This window comes from Dermacentor silvarum, unplaced genomic scaffold (assembly GCF_013339745.2).
Source record: "Dermacentor silvarum isolate Dsil-2018 unplaced genomic scaffold, BIME_Dsil_1.4 Seq1963, whole genome shotgun sequence".
NCBI lineage: Eukaryota > Metazoa > Arthropoda > Arachnida > Ixodida > Ixodidae > Dermacentor > Dermacentor silvarum.
In genome coordinates, this window is record NW_023605842.1 from 1 (window position 1) to 15,042 (window position 15,042).

At 48.2% G+C, this 15,042-nt stretch overlaps 1 long non-coding RNA gene across 1 annotated transcript; it reads left to right on the forward strand.

Annotated features, from left to right (window-relative positions):
• The first annotated feature begins 10,186 nt into the window (after positions 1–10,186).
• Positions 10,187–13,282, forward strand: LOC125941750 (uncharacterized). Its single transcript, XR_007464584.1, has 2 exons — positions 10,187–10,414; positions 13,181–13,282. It is a non-coding gene; the product is annotated as an uncharacterized LOC125941750 (long non-coding RNA).
• Positions 13,283–15,042: the final 1,760 nt, after the last annotated feature.

Sequence of the window (15,042 nt, forward strand, 5' to 3'; positions counted from 1 at the left end):
GCACGCTCCTCCGGGCTTCCCTTGCCTCAGATCAGTTTCGGCTACAGTGTACTAGAAAAGCCCCTATTCTAGTACACTGTAGTTTCGGCGAACAGATGGGAAGGCCGCGCGTGGCGCGTTCTACAAAGGAGCAAGCTGCGTGTGATGAACGTGGGCACGAACTCGCTCGGGAAAGGGCTCGTCGTCAGCGTGCCGATTCTAGCGTGAGGGTTTCCGTAGCCGAGGCTCGCCGTCAGCGAAGAGCCGATGATTCCGAGGCGAGGGCGTCCGAAACCGAGGCTCGCCGTCAGCAACGTTCAGAGAGAGAGAGAGAGATTCAACTTTAATGGTGCCAGCAATTCACGAGAGTGGACGCAGCCTCCCTCCGCCTAGCAGACGGCCGAGATCCCCTGGGTCTCAGCGGCTGCCTCGGCTAGCTGGACGGCCCAGACCTGGTCTTGCTGGTCTGAGCTGAGCAGCAGGGTCTCCTACTGCTGCCGGTTTTGAATTTTGCGGCCCTCGAAAGGAGCCGCCTTCGAGCATGCCCATAGAATATGTGGCAGATCCGCCCTACCATTACATAATGGTAGGGCGGCACTGGTAGGCACTGATCGTTGTATTGCCCTGGATAGAATCTGCTGCAGGCCACCGGGTTTGGATACATGTTTGTTTGCAGGAGGCACCAGGCCACCGCCTGTTTCCTGGTTAGCGCGGGATGAGCTGGTAGGTGCCGGGCCCTTGCCAGCCGATAGTAATCGGTAACTTCTTTGTAGCTGACCATGCGGTCTCCTCTCGCTCCCGGCTGGGCGGGCTCACTTGCTCGGCGAGTAAGTCCTCGAGCTACGTTGTGAGCCGCCTCGTTGCCGGGGAGAGAGAAGTGCGCGGGTGCCCAAATAATTTGGATCGTCCCGCGATGACGGTCGCTGTTACTATTTAGAATTTTGAGCGCCTCTGGTAGATGCGTCTTTTTGCGAAATTGTGAACTGCAATTTTTTAGTCGCTTATGATCACTCTCGCTTTCGTGGAGGTCACCGCTAATGCTATGGCGGCTTCCTCCACAACTTCGGCGTTGTCCGTTCTCACGGTGCCGCTCGCGAAGGGTTCTCCGTCCGCGTTTACCGCTACTACGGACATCCCTTTGCGTTCTCTGTATTCCGCGGCGTCTACGTAGGCCACGCCCTCTACGTCATGGTATTTGCGCCCAATGTGGCATGCCCTTGCCTCTCGTCGCTCCTTGTGGTGCTCCGGGTGCATGTTCTTGGGCAGGAGGGGGGGGGGGGAGGGGGGGATTTTAAATTCCCTCCTCATCTCTAGTGGAATGCTTAGTTTGGTGCCGTGTTGCGCTTCATATCCAATTTAGAGTTTCTGTAGAATGTGTCGCCCCGTTGGGTTTTGTGTGAGTCTTTCGTATTGGACGGTAGTATGCGCCTCGATTAGTTCGTCAAGCGTGTTGTGTAGCCCCAACTCTAAGAGTTTGTCGTTGGGTGTTGTGACTGGGTGGGACGCCAATTGCCTGTTTGAAAGCTCGTCTGATGATGCATTCCATCTTGTTTTTTTTTCTGCCACACCAAATGTTAGGTACGGGGCCACATAGACGATGCGGCATATGACGAAGACCTGCACTAAACGAAAAGACACTCCATCATGCCGTAGTGTCCATTGGCTATCCGTTTTATTAGCCTTAGTGTTTGCTGTGCGCTGTTCTCTAGCGCCTTGATGGTACCGAGGTTTCTGCCTTCCGCATGCAACCGGAGTCCTAGGACTTTGATTTGGTCTACGATAGGTATCGGGCCCCAGTTTACTTTGATGTTAATGTTCGGTGTTCCTCCGTATTGTTTCCTGGTCGTAGGGTACACCAGCAGGAGTTCGGACTTTTGAGAGGAGCAACTGAGCCCCTTCTCTGCCGCGTAGCGTTCGACGGCCTCCGTAGCCTGTTGGAGGGTTTCCTCGATTTGGCGTTCGCTGCCGCCTGTCACCCACAACGTTATGTCGTCGGCGTACAGGCTGTGGTTGAGGCCGCGGATCTTGCTGAGGATTTTCGGCAGGCCCATCATGGCCACGTTGAAGAGAAAGGGGAACAATATCGAGCCTTGCGGGGTTCCCCTACTACCCAGTTTTATGTCATCCGACTTGTTGTCTCCTATCGTGATTTGAGCTGTGCGGTTCGAGAGGAAGTGGTGTAGGCCTTGCGACCTACCCCCAGGTCCTGGAGGTTCCCTAGGACCGCTTTGTGCGTAATATTATCGAAGGCCTTGGTGAGGTCCAGCCCTAAGATGGCTTTCAGTCCCGTTCCTCTGCCCCGCTCGTCGAGAATTTGATTTGGAGCAGGACGTCCTGCGTGGACAGTTTCGGCCTGAACCCGATCATCGTGAGCGGATACAGACCTCTATCCTCCATGTTGTTGCTTAATCTAGTGAGAACGACGTGCTCCATCAGCTTCCCCACGCACGAGGTTAGAGAGCTGGACCTGAGGTTCTCCATCAGTAATTTCTTCCCGTGTTTGGGGACCATCACCACGTGCGCAGTTTTCCACTGCGGCGGTATTGCACCCTGTTCCCCGCACGCGTTCATGTACTTTGTTATTGCCGCGATGGATTCGTCATTTAGGTTTCGGAGAATCTTGTTCGTAATGCCATCCGGGCCCGGTGCCGACTTTGTGCGTAGTCTGAGTATTTCGGCCCTCACCTGGGCCTCCGTGATCTCCTCGTCCAATGCGGGGTTTTCCCTGCCCGTGTACGCATTCTGTGGTTCCCGCGTAATGTTTCCTGTGTATCTGTTCTGTATGTCGCGAATGAGTTCGTCGTCGGTTCCCGCGTAAGTGTGGGTGATCTTGTTGAGATCCTGTCTCTGTGTCCTTTTGCTGCCCTCTGGGTCTAAGAGACATCTGAGGAAGTTCCACGTTTTGCCCAGTCCGAGCTGGCCCTCCATGCTGCTGCATGTAGACTCCCATTTCTATCGGTCCAAGCGGTTCGCGTGATCTTCAATCTCCCTGTCTAAACGCGCTATTCGCCGCTGCAGGGTCCTATTCAGCCTCTGGCGCCTCCACCGTCTCTGTAGGCTACTGCGCGCCTCCCACAGGTGGAGGATTTTGCTGTCGGCTGCTTCGAGCCCTGCTTCTTCGGTAATTTCTCGAGTAGCCTGCTTTACCGCCTTGTGTATCTGTTGTGTCTACTTATCAATGTCCGCAATAATTTCTTCGCAATCGATGTCTGCAATTGTGTTGTTGTGTTCTTGTGCCTTTCTGGATATATCCCAATCCACCATCGTCAATTTCCTACTCTTCTTTTTTGTGGGTCCCGTGTGTATTGTTGTGGCTATAATGAAGTGGTCACTGCCCAAATTGTCTTGTGTGTTTGCCCACTTGGGGCCCTGTGTATTCTTCGTGAACGTGAGGTCAGGTGTGGTGTCCACCAGTGGCGTAGCCAGGGGGGGGGGGGGGGGGGGGCTGATGGGGCTTCAGCCCCCCCCCCCCGGAAATTTTTTCGTGCCGGCATGCACCGCCGACCAAAACTACCACCGACGCCGGGAATCATTCTGGATTCTGTCTACGATTCATTTTCTCAAAATTTTTGCGCGCAAATAAACAGGGACGAAGAAAAGGAGACACAAGGACGAGCGCAAAAATTTTGAGAAAATGAATCTGTTCCAACTAGGCCGACTCGCAGCTATGCTGTCTACGATGTCTTTTTCACCCTCGAAAAGACATTTCCGCACGAACATTGCGAACTACGGCTGGATTTCGTGGCAACGCCCTTGCACCTGAAGTCACGTAACGCAAGAAGCCCCATCCGAGCACAATTTTTCAAGGGCTTGTCGATAGCGAGCGGGCGCGTTGCGGCATCTCGCAGCCCCATCACCCCCCCCCCCCCCCCCTGGCTACGCCACTGTCTTCGAGAGCTGTAGGTGTTTAGGACAAAGAGGCCGCCGTCGTTCTTGCGTGCCGGTATTATTTCTAAGAGGACGTGCTCTACGTTTGATATCGCGGTTGCGTGTTGCATCACTGCCAAGTTTTTTTTTACTAGGCCGGGTTACAACGAGCGCTTTCTCGTCAGAGGCTTCGTAGGACTTGTACCCTGATAATTTTGCTGGTTCCATAGTTTCTTGCAGGGCTATGACATCTGGGGTTTCTTTTCCTGAGAGGAACTGCTGCAGGTTTCCCCGTTTCCGGCGAAACCCTCGGCAGTTCCATTGCCAGATCAGATATTCAGTGCTATTTTTATTCGGGGCCATGATTGTGGCAAATTGATGCCCCACCGGTGGCCATACTGCCACGGTGGGTCTCTGGTATGGTTTCACATTCTTTATAGACCCCACCGGTGCGGGCCGATTTTCTGCCAGGGTGTTCTCTAATGCTGTAGTTCGGATTTCGAATCTTCCCATTCTGTTTTCAATTGCTTCCATGCGTTGTCCTAGTCGTTCCATCTGCGTATTGAGCATTTCGAATTGTTTCTTCATTAGGTCTGCTAGACTCGAGATTGGTTCATCCTTAGTCTGGTGCTGTTCTTCCGCCTTCCGCTTATGCGGCGGGGCCGGTGCCGGAGCGCTCACCTGCAATAGGTGTGGGGTTGGCGGTGACTGCCCTACCGCTGACGGATGGAGTACGGCTCCGATATCGTGTCTTTTCTGCTTCTAGCTGTGCTATTTAAGCTCGAAGGCCTCTATTCTCCTGTAGTACCTGAGCTAGCGTTGCCTGAAATTGAGCTAATTGTTGCTCTAGGGTGGATCTGCCACTATCTGCAGTTGTTGTTGGGCGGGCGGGGAGACCCTGTCTGCCCAGCTCACCTTGCTTTGGTATTGCTGCTGCTGGCCAGGTCCCTGCTGCTGCCGCTGCCGTGGTGTTGCCACTGCCGACCCGGAACGAGTCCTTCACCTGGACGGCGTCCGGGATCTCGATCGCCTACCGCCGCCACCGCCGCCCTGGGGCAGCCTCGGCTAGGAGCGGGAGCGGCTCCTGCTGCTGCCGCCGCCTCTGCCGTTTCCGCCGGCGTCAGTGCTGTTGGGGTTCGGCCGCTCTCTCGAGCGGCTCGTCCGGTCTTCAGCACTGAGTTTCTGCTGCTCTTGCTGGGTTCTCTCTCACTGTCGTTTCTTCAGTAGATATGGAGTCCTGAAGATTTCCGTGCACTTCTTGTCTCCCGTGATGTGTTGTTTGCCGCATAATTTGCAGCTCGGTGTACATTGGCGTTCTTCCGTTGGGTTCGGTATGCCACATCCGCGGCATTTCTTATTGTTTGGATTGGGGCACACGTCCAACCTGTGGCCGATGCGCCCGCACTGTTCGCACACTTCGTGTTTCTTCTTGTGCATTAGGCAGCGGTATTCAGCGCCACGGTAGCACACGTAATGGGGGACGTGTGTCCCTTCGTTCAGAGAATCCCGAGGCGATGGCTTCCGAACGTTACACCGACGGAGGTCAAGTACACACACGACAAGCTTCGCTTAGCCCCATTTTCTCGACAGGGGAAGGGATAGTGATTTTTTATTCAGTTTTCTTAACTAAAAGTATATATACAGTCGAACCCGGATATATCAAACCCACATATAACGAATTATTGTGTATGTGCAACAGCTGCCAAATCCCCTTGAAGACTTCTGTATAAGATGCTTACTTCATGTATCGAATTAGTTATATAGAACTTTCTTGTGATCCCCTTCAGATTCGATATATCTTGGTTAGACTGCATCTACACCTAAACAAATTAATTTATCCAGAAGTCGGATGAATCAATTTTCAAAACTTGGATGTATGGTTTGTCGTAAAAAACGGAACAGACGACATTGCCTTTCGGAGGCTGTAATTGTTTTCTGGATGCTGTGTCATGTCAAGCAGCAACAATATTGGACTTGCCATGGTAGCCCAGTTAATATTGACCCTTTTCCCGGCGCTCCCGTGGGCGCTGCCATGCTTGATCACGTGGTGACGCGTCCATTGCTTGCCTCGGCTACCTACGTTGCCTCCGTGCTTACAATGCAAGCGTTTGACGCCGGTGCAGCGTAGCAAACCTCCGTTTCGATGGATATCGTAGACGGTGACTGTGTCGACGACACGAAGCTTTGACCACAGCTTTAGAGGACGTCTAAGTGCTTTCAGAGCTCACTACGCCTTGTCCAAACGGGGCGAGCAGCGTCTGCGGTGCTTGTACTAAAAGCGGGTCTAGAAATGTATTCCGAGCTGCCCAAACTTTCCGCTTATGAATTAAATCAGGATCAATGTGCTCTTCGTTCTTTATTTGGCAAACAATTTGAAGCAACGGCTTTTCATGTTTCTGACTCGGTAAAGTTTATCGGTGCGGCCACTGTCTGATTGTTTATTTTAGCCTAATCGCTCGCGAGTGTGCTCTACTGCGATGTATAGTTGTTCTTGCTGAGCACAAAGCTTGGAATGTAAAGGTTATGTACTTTGTCGTAGCTTGTAGCAAAGACGTATTATCGCATCGCTAGTCCCTCGCTTACTCTGTGGACCGTCACGAAACGTTCAGCTTCCAACATTCGTGTCTTACTTGCCGGTGTAGTCGCCGTCACTCATGCTTCCGAACGTTGATTCAAGTGTGCGCCCATTCACTTATTCATACATTGGCGATAGGGTGGGCGTAAGTTTGCGTGCGAGTAGGGCTAGATGTGCGTAGATAACGTGCGAGAAACTATTCTAGTAAGTGGCGCTACTTTCTTTTGTAACGAGCGGTATTCACTCTTAAGTGCCGACGTTCCGGAGTTGGTCCTTTCTTTGCACGTTAGCTATGCAGTGCTGGCGGATGAATTATCTTTTTTTATCCTCGAGGAAAGCCGTGCATTGCGAAGAGCCAGCAACACAGGCAGGTCCTTATGTACCAGCGGCGACACAGGTTTATTCGATACCTCAATATGCCGAATCACTATTTTTGCAGCTAACTACCGCACACGTCTTCCCTTTATCGTCGCACATTTTGCAGCATGAATTGGGCACAGTGCATTAGCGAACACCACGTCCCATTTCCGACAGTTGAAACCCCAGAGCAAGGCGGCAGAAGCAGTAAAGGTTTCGTATTCGTGCGCATTCGCTGAGGCAACGTATTGCGCGCCGCCGAAAGCGCCATCTCGTTCCTCTAGAGCAAACTGGTCCACGAAAAGGGTCAATACGGTGATTGTACTAAAAGCGGCGCTAGAAATGTATTCCAAGCTGGCCAAACTTTCCGCTTATGAATTAAACCGGGATCTATGCGCTTTTCGTTCTTTATTTGGCAAACATTTTGAAGCAGCGGCTTGTCATGTTTCTAAATCAGTAAAGTTCATCGGTTCCTCGGTGCGACCACTATCTCATTGTTTATTTTCAGCCTAATCGCTTGGCGATGTGCTCTGCTGCGATAAGTTTGTTCTTGCTGCTCGCAAAGCTTGGAATGAAAATGTTCTGTACTTTGCGGTAGCTTGTAGCAAAGACGTATTATCGCTAGACCCTCGCTTAGTCTGAGGACCGTCACAAAACGTTCAGCTTCGAACATTCGTGTGCTGTCGGTGTAGCCGCCGTCACTCATGCTTCGGCAAATTGATTGAAGTGTGCACCCATTCACTTATTATTGATACGTTGGCGATAAGGTGGGCGTAAGTTTGAGTGCGAGTAGGGGTGAATGAGTGTATAGATAACGTGCGAGAAACTTACTGTGTCAGTAAAGGGCGCTAGTTGCTTTTGTAACGAGCAGTACTCACCCTTAAGTTCAGACGTTCCGGAGTTGAAGTCCTTTCTTTGGAGGTTAGCTATACAGCGCTGGCGGATGAATTATAATTTTTTTATCCTCGAGAAAAGCCGTGCATCGAGAAGGGTCGTCAACACAGGCAGTTCTTATGTAGCAGTGGCGACACAGGTTGATTCCATGCGAATCACTAATTTTGCAGTGACCTACCACACACATCTTCCCTTTATCGTTACACATTTTGCAGCATGAATTGAGCACAGTGCATTAGCGAACACCCGTGTGCATTTCCGACAACTGATCGCACAGTACCAGGGCAGAAGCGGTAATGGTTTCGATTTCGTGCGCATTCGCCGAGGCAACGTATGGCACGCCGCCAAAAGCGCCATCTCGTTCCTCTAGAGCAAACTTCTCCGCGAAAAGGGTCAATAGCGTTGCGCTTCTGAGCTTGTGGCCGTGGGCTCGAGCCCGGCCGCTGCGGCCGCATTTAAATGGGGACGAAATGCACTCATGCGCTTGGATTTCAGTGCACGTAAAGACGCCAGGCGGTCAAAAATAATCCGGAGTCCTCAACTAACGCTTGCCTGATAATCGCATTGTGCTTTGTCAAGTACAATAAAGTAAAATACGAGAACTGTTTAAGCGACAAAATTTTCTTGATATTGAGTTTGAGACTCATTTTGCATAAGACTAACCGCCAGTGGTCACATAATTGGAAAAATGCTAAAACATGGTACCTACGAAACACATTATGGGAGGGTGCATCCTATCTAGAACGCTTACAACATGTCGGAGATCTTTCTTGAAGTACGTTAGTGACATTGCTGCGGGAGTAAGAGGAAGTTTATCTCAACCTCTTCGCTACTAGTGTCCACATTTGTGCACACTTTTCATGAAGCCGAGTACTCCTGAGCGTAAAAGTTGCGAGACATTGAAATTGCGCACCTTTCTCAGTCTGGACCGTGGTTTACTCCGCCACCTGGGCTTCTCTTACGCGCACCCAACGCACAGTACATGGGTGTATTTGCATTTCGCGCACATTTAAATGCGGACATATCTCATCGAAACGCGGAATATCATGGACATATCTCATCGCGGTCATATCTAGTTCGAACAAATGTATCGCTTCTCCTCGTAAAAGAGCGGATAATCTATGGCTACTCAACATGCGGAGTTAGCTTGTTTTAGTGATTATAACTAGTGATCAGAAATGGCCTGAAATTGTTATGCCATAAGAATATTTTCTTCAATGTCGGTTGAGCGGATCGTAAAATATAGACAAATAAAAAACAACGACAGAGTTGGTCATAATTCCTGAAAGGAGTTACGCCATTTTGAGCGTTACTGATGATCGTTCTAAGAATTCGAGCGACAACGACGCACATATGCGACAACATTATTGTCAAGAATTCGACGAAAGCTCGTCGAGCCAATAAAACCGAAAGTAAAAAGTTGAAGTCGCGCTAATCAGGCTTAATTAATTATTTTGTGTTTTAGACCCCATACGGATTCCATACGAGCCCAGACGACAATATGTCCGCTGCCTTGTGAACAAGGAACTCGTATAAGGTTTAGAAGCGTCAAATTGTAACTTTAACTTCGTCAGCGACTTCAATGTTTCACGATCTGTAACATCGTTGCCCGGTGTAAGACAAGACGGCAGCACGCCATTACACCACTCGTTATTCGGTTTGAAAAAAAAGGCCCAAGATTGGCTGTGCCTGTCGAAGCATTGCGGATTTTCTAGAAGTTGCTCATTGAGTAACTTCATGCATTCTTGTGGCTTCACACACCCTAGTCCGAAAGTAACCCCGTAAACACACACAATACAAGGAAATAAACTCCACACCTAAAATGAAGAGCGACCTTCGTGCAATCAATGCGAAGAAGCCTTTCCGGCGGTGGGCCACATTTTACGTACTTAAAAGTCCTGTATTTAAAAAAAAATCTAGGCAGTTTCATCCGTTGTGTAATTTGCAGTAAACAATAGTATGCCGTTTCATTCAGTGTTGATTTCGGAGCATATGCACTTGTTTCTTATAAGAACCCGTAGCGTTTTTTTTTTTTTTTTTACAATGACTGGCTATCTGCGCGAACTTTAAATTCGTATTCTGATATAGGTATACCTTTTCTTTTTTTATATAGTATTAACGCCCTGTATCTCGAAAAACATAGCCAATCCATCTTGCGCCATCAAAATCCAATTAACTAGTTTTTCATAGATCCGACAGAAATATTTTGCTTTATCCCACTATTACGTAACCAAAGACTTATAGTTTGTGCCACAAAATATGGGAGCACGTGACAGCGCCCGAGGTGGCGTTGCCGTTGTCCCTACATTTATTTTGGTAGGCGAAGGTGAAATAGCGAGTGAAACGGTGGCTCGGGCGTCCAGCCCGCTGGTAACCAGAATTTGTTCTAATGCTCGTGGCTTGCGATCCAAGCTACCCGAGATTACCAGTGATGACTGAGACGCGTGATTATGATTGATGGCGATGATGATCACTAACTCCACTATTAACGAAACCGTCTTTTCTCGCCAGCCGCGGACAAAGATTGCAAACCGCCAGGGGGTGATCTGCAGCTACAACCATGTAATCAGCCACTTAGAATAGGGATGTCGTGCCCGACCTATCGTAATCCCCAGTGTCATGATCGATGGTACTATGACAACAGCACTGGTACATGCTATGGATTTTCGTATGCTGGGTGCAGCGGAAATAAAAACAATTTTTTGACCCAGCAGGAATGTGAAAATCAATGCAAGCCCAAAGGTAAGGCAATATTCACCCCTTACAACATGTTGCATCGTATGTCACACACATAGAACCACTTCTTCTAGCATAACAGAATCGATCATAAAGAAAATTCTACATGTTCACCCGGAGTCTGTGTCCCCTCTAGCAATAGAATTCATGGCGAATTCAAATGCAAATAATTTGGAATTATGTTTCTTTAAAAAATGTGTGGTGACAGCGCATCACACAATGTGCAAAAAGTTTCATAAATAAATAGGTTATTTCCACGAATAGTACATATGAAATTAGCGCACAAAAATATCGGTATTTTTTATTTATTTATTTATTTAGTTATTTATTTATTATGTATTTTATTTTTATTTATTTATTTATTTATTTATTTATTTATTTATTTATTTATTTATTTACTATGTGTTTTATTTTTATTTTAGTTATTTTAGTCCTATTAGCCTACTATGATATTTCAATCGTGAAATACATTCGGGTGGTACTGTGAGGCAAGCAATAATTGCTACCTCATATACGTATAATACCGCAGGCAATTGAGGGTTGCTGGGTTGTTTTGTGGAGGACAGTAGAGATATCTTTCCTAGCGAAGAAATAATTTGGAGGCAACATGTATTGTTTGCATGAGTTATACACTTTCTTAGAATCATTATTTGTGCAGAATAGGTGAGAAAATGAAAATGCCAGCAGTGTTTACGATGAATATAGCATGGGGCCTGCCGTGCTCCAGAAGCTAATAACAATAGAAGCAACAAATAACTCTTGGAAGAGTAATAAGGTTTTCTTTCGGCTCGCGTTAAACTCATAAAAACTATGGAAAACAAAAATTACACCATCTTCCCGTATGGGAACCCTGAGTAGTGTGCAAAGCAGCCATGGGGTCGACTCGAAGTTCGGGATCGGCCTGTCGCCGTTGCCGTTTCGTGGCAGCGGCTCGAACCCTCTTCTCCGCGGCGCTGTTCACGGCGCTGACACTGCCGTTGACGCTGGCGCTGTCCGTGGCACTCATCGCGGCGTTGCGGGAGGAGAATGAGAGGAGCGGAGCGCGCGCGCGCGTCATTATACCGCGAGCTACAGTCGCGCCCCCCAGCGGAGTATGCAGCGCCTACCGTCGCGCCTCTAACCTACAGCTGCTTCGCATTATCGCGCGCGGAGCCGCAGGTGTTGCCATTCGTTGCGCAATCCGGAGAGGAGAGGAGCGTCGGAGAGGAGAGGAGGAATGCCGAGAGGAGGGGAGATGAGACAAGGAGAGGAGGGGGAGGAGGATGCGCATGCGCAGTGCGGGTGTGGACGCCGCACGGCGGATTGATGGGGGGAGAGAGAGTGACATAGCCCCGACCATAAGCTGCTTCGCATCTAAAATGAACATAACAGCAAGGCCAATAAGTGAGCCTGCCTAGATATTGAAGGTATGAATCAGTCAAGCAACACTGGAACCATCAAATTTTAATGAAGCTTGTTCTATCTGGAGCTGTGATAAATATGCCACAGCTCTTAAAACAACGTGTGAAGTTTTAACGCGACAGCGTTAAGGGCCCCGTGTCGCATAAAATCCGGCGTCGGCAACCGTCGTCGGCGTGCGATGTCGGCGAGTGGCGGAGAAAATCATCCCCAACCACGCAGTATATGACATGCGGTATACGCGGGTTATATTGCCACACCATTCTATCATTAATGTTGCTCATATCTTGTCTTGCATTCTTGGCAAAGCTATTGCTCAGAATTTTGAGAATGACAATCCAGAAACAAATGTCATGAAACAAAACACCCACAGCGCATGCCTTTTATGTTAAATCTTCTCAGACTGAAATACTAAAAGTACGAAACAAAAACGGAAACCTGAAAATTATGCAATTTTTTTGTCGCGGCTGTGCAATATCTCCAGGATCGCCCCACGCAAGAGGCCACGTTTCTACCTTAAAGCTCGCCTTCGTGCATAGCGTTCGCCGCCAGTGTTTCCCAGTAACCATCACGGTTGCTTAAGCTGCAGACGTCGGGATGCGTGCGAAGCAGTCAGGAATATTTGAATGCTATCGCGTTCCACTCAAAAGCGAAGCTTAAGCGTCCTCCAAATTTTTTAATGGTCCTCATATTTTTTGCAAGTTTTTCGCAATTCAGGTCTCTTTCTGCGCGGTCGACAAATATGCCCGCAATTGAAATTTGTATCACATGGTACACGAAAATGTTTGCTCAGACATTTTCAATTAAGCGTTTCTTTAGAAAAGTGATTTTCATTTAAGCATATCTGGCCTAAACAAAGGCTTGCATAATTTTTTCGCGCACAAATAAAAACTCATGCTGTAACTGATTAATTTTTGCAACTCTCTTTCTTCCGCTAGTTTCAGTTTGTTAAATTTCAAATTCATAGAAAAGAAATAATGGTGAGGCATTAAAAAATGAAAAAGTAAAGCCTCGCCTGTGCCACCTATATTCATAGACAGGAAAAATGTTGTTCATTTAAAGTCTCAAACGCTAATGAATTGAGGTAAAAATAAATAGTGCCCAGAAAAATGCATAAAGAAAAGCCCTAACATATGCCTGTTTTGTTAACCGGACGTGCGTCAGACTGCCACTCAGATGCCACTTCCCAAACATATACAGCAAAAGAATGTGGCGGTCGGTGATATACCAATTACCCGCCGCAGTGGTTAGTATGGCGCAAAGCAAGAGTACCTGCTTTTCCTAACCCTAGACTGTCAGGTCAATCAGCTAGTGCATTGTGCGTGCTTACGAACTGCTCTGCGGACTTTACTTACGCATACTTTTTATTTGCAGGAGCCGCATCAACCTCTTGAGCAGAAACATCCAAGAAATGAGGCTTTCTTTCTTTATGTCTTAGTAGCCTAGAGATATGGAAATAAAATCTTTCCCATCTGACATTTAGTTCACTGATTGAACAGTTTTGCCATAAATGATGTCTGTTCCAGTATTTCAAGACAGAGGAGCACAACTTTTTGTAGTGTTGGAACCTTCGTATCGTATTTTGGAAAGTAAAATTTTTTTTTAAATCCATCCTTGTGTAGTACCTACGGATGAATAACATTTAAGAATGTCTAATATTATTACCTTAACATTCACCCCTACGACATTGCCATACCCGAATCATTAAGAAGAAGAATTGTTATCGAATTGGTATTGCGCAGGCATAATATCTAGCTTAGAGGCAGTCCCGCAATCAGGAGGTCGTTCCAAATGCTTGACGTTACGACCACTGCGATGCTCAATCACCAAGGATGTAAAAGCGCATCTCTACCTAGGAAAAGTAGAAAGAGATAATACGTGTTTATTAAAACCTACGGATGGGATACAGTTCCTTCCTCTTGCGCCTAGCATCTGGAGGCAGATGCGGTGGAATTAACTCGAAGAAGAAGAACCATAACTTTATTGAAAGTCCGGCGAGAAGTTAATCGGGGGTTTGGGCGAATATGCCCGCCTAGGCGTCGGCCACGAGCCCTTGAGCTCTGCGGCCCAGAGTTGGTCTTCCAGGGCGGAGTTGGGCAGGCTGCGTCTCCGTCTGGAACGTCTCCGTCTGGAGGCTGCGTGTCCGTCTGGACGGAACGCGCGGAAGGATAAACTTTGGTGCCCGTACTTCTTGCGTAGCTTCCTATTTCACTGCCACAATTTCTCTCACAGCGTTGCACCTGATGTACGAAACGGATTATAGTCTTATGCATGCGTAACATGTTTCGTATTGCTTCGTGTACACTACGCATTGGTACTCATAACTCTTGTAGCAGAGGTAACGCGGCACGTACGTCCCCCGGAACACGATGATCGCGAGGTTGGTGTGACCCATTCTTTTGGCGTGTAATATGCCGGGGTTCCTCTCGTTCACTGGGCTTCTCTCTATGTCTTCGGGGGTATCGTAGTCCGGTATCCCTCGGATGATTCCCTTCGATGTATCTTCCGGCGCCGTCATGTACGCAGTGACTCCGTATGTTTTGTCTCCCATGCGGAGCTCCTTGATCGCACTGTATTTCTCTGCTCTTTCGAGGGCGGGCGCGCTCACTACGACGATGTTCTGCCTCTCGTTGATTCGAATGGAGTCCTTCTTCGGGTTTCAGCCATTTTGCCCTCAGTATGCAGTCGCCAAGGGTTAGCACTGCCGTCGGCGTGGCACCAACAAAAAGTAGCTGCAGCGGCCAAAAATTGGCTCACCTGAATGAACTGTTGGTGTCGGTGAGGTTCGTTGACCTTCCCGGGTCGTTGGTGATAATTCGGTGATCGTTGGTGATAGCATCTGGAGGCAGATGCGGTGGAATTAACTTGAACAAAAAAAAATAGAGAATCTAGTGGAATGGGCCCTAAACTATACATTTGCCTTTCTTTTTATTTTCATGTTTTCATTTTTTTCTCTCTATTTCAGAACAAGAAAGCACTCATCAAAGTGCATCCGTCGACCTGATAATATGTTTCTGGTTTTTAGGTATACCAGAAAATAACCTGGGTAACTAAACTAGGCAATGCTCTTTAATGGTACACCAGCGAAGAAATAGCAAAATGGCAAAAACAAATTAGGCTTCTGCAATAGCAGAACGTCCCCTTTTACCGATAAAAGAGGCTAAACCAGAAGACGACACAAGAAGAAAAGGTGGGGGAGAGCCATCCTGATGTTTCCGCACCGGCTTGCAGTGAAC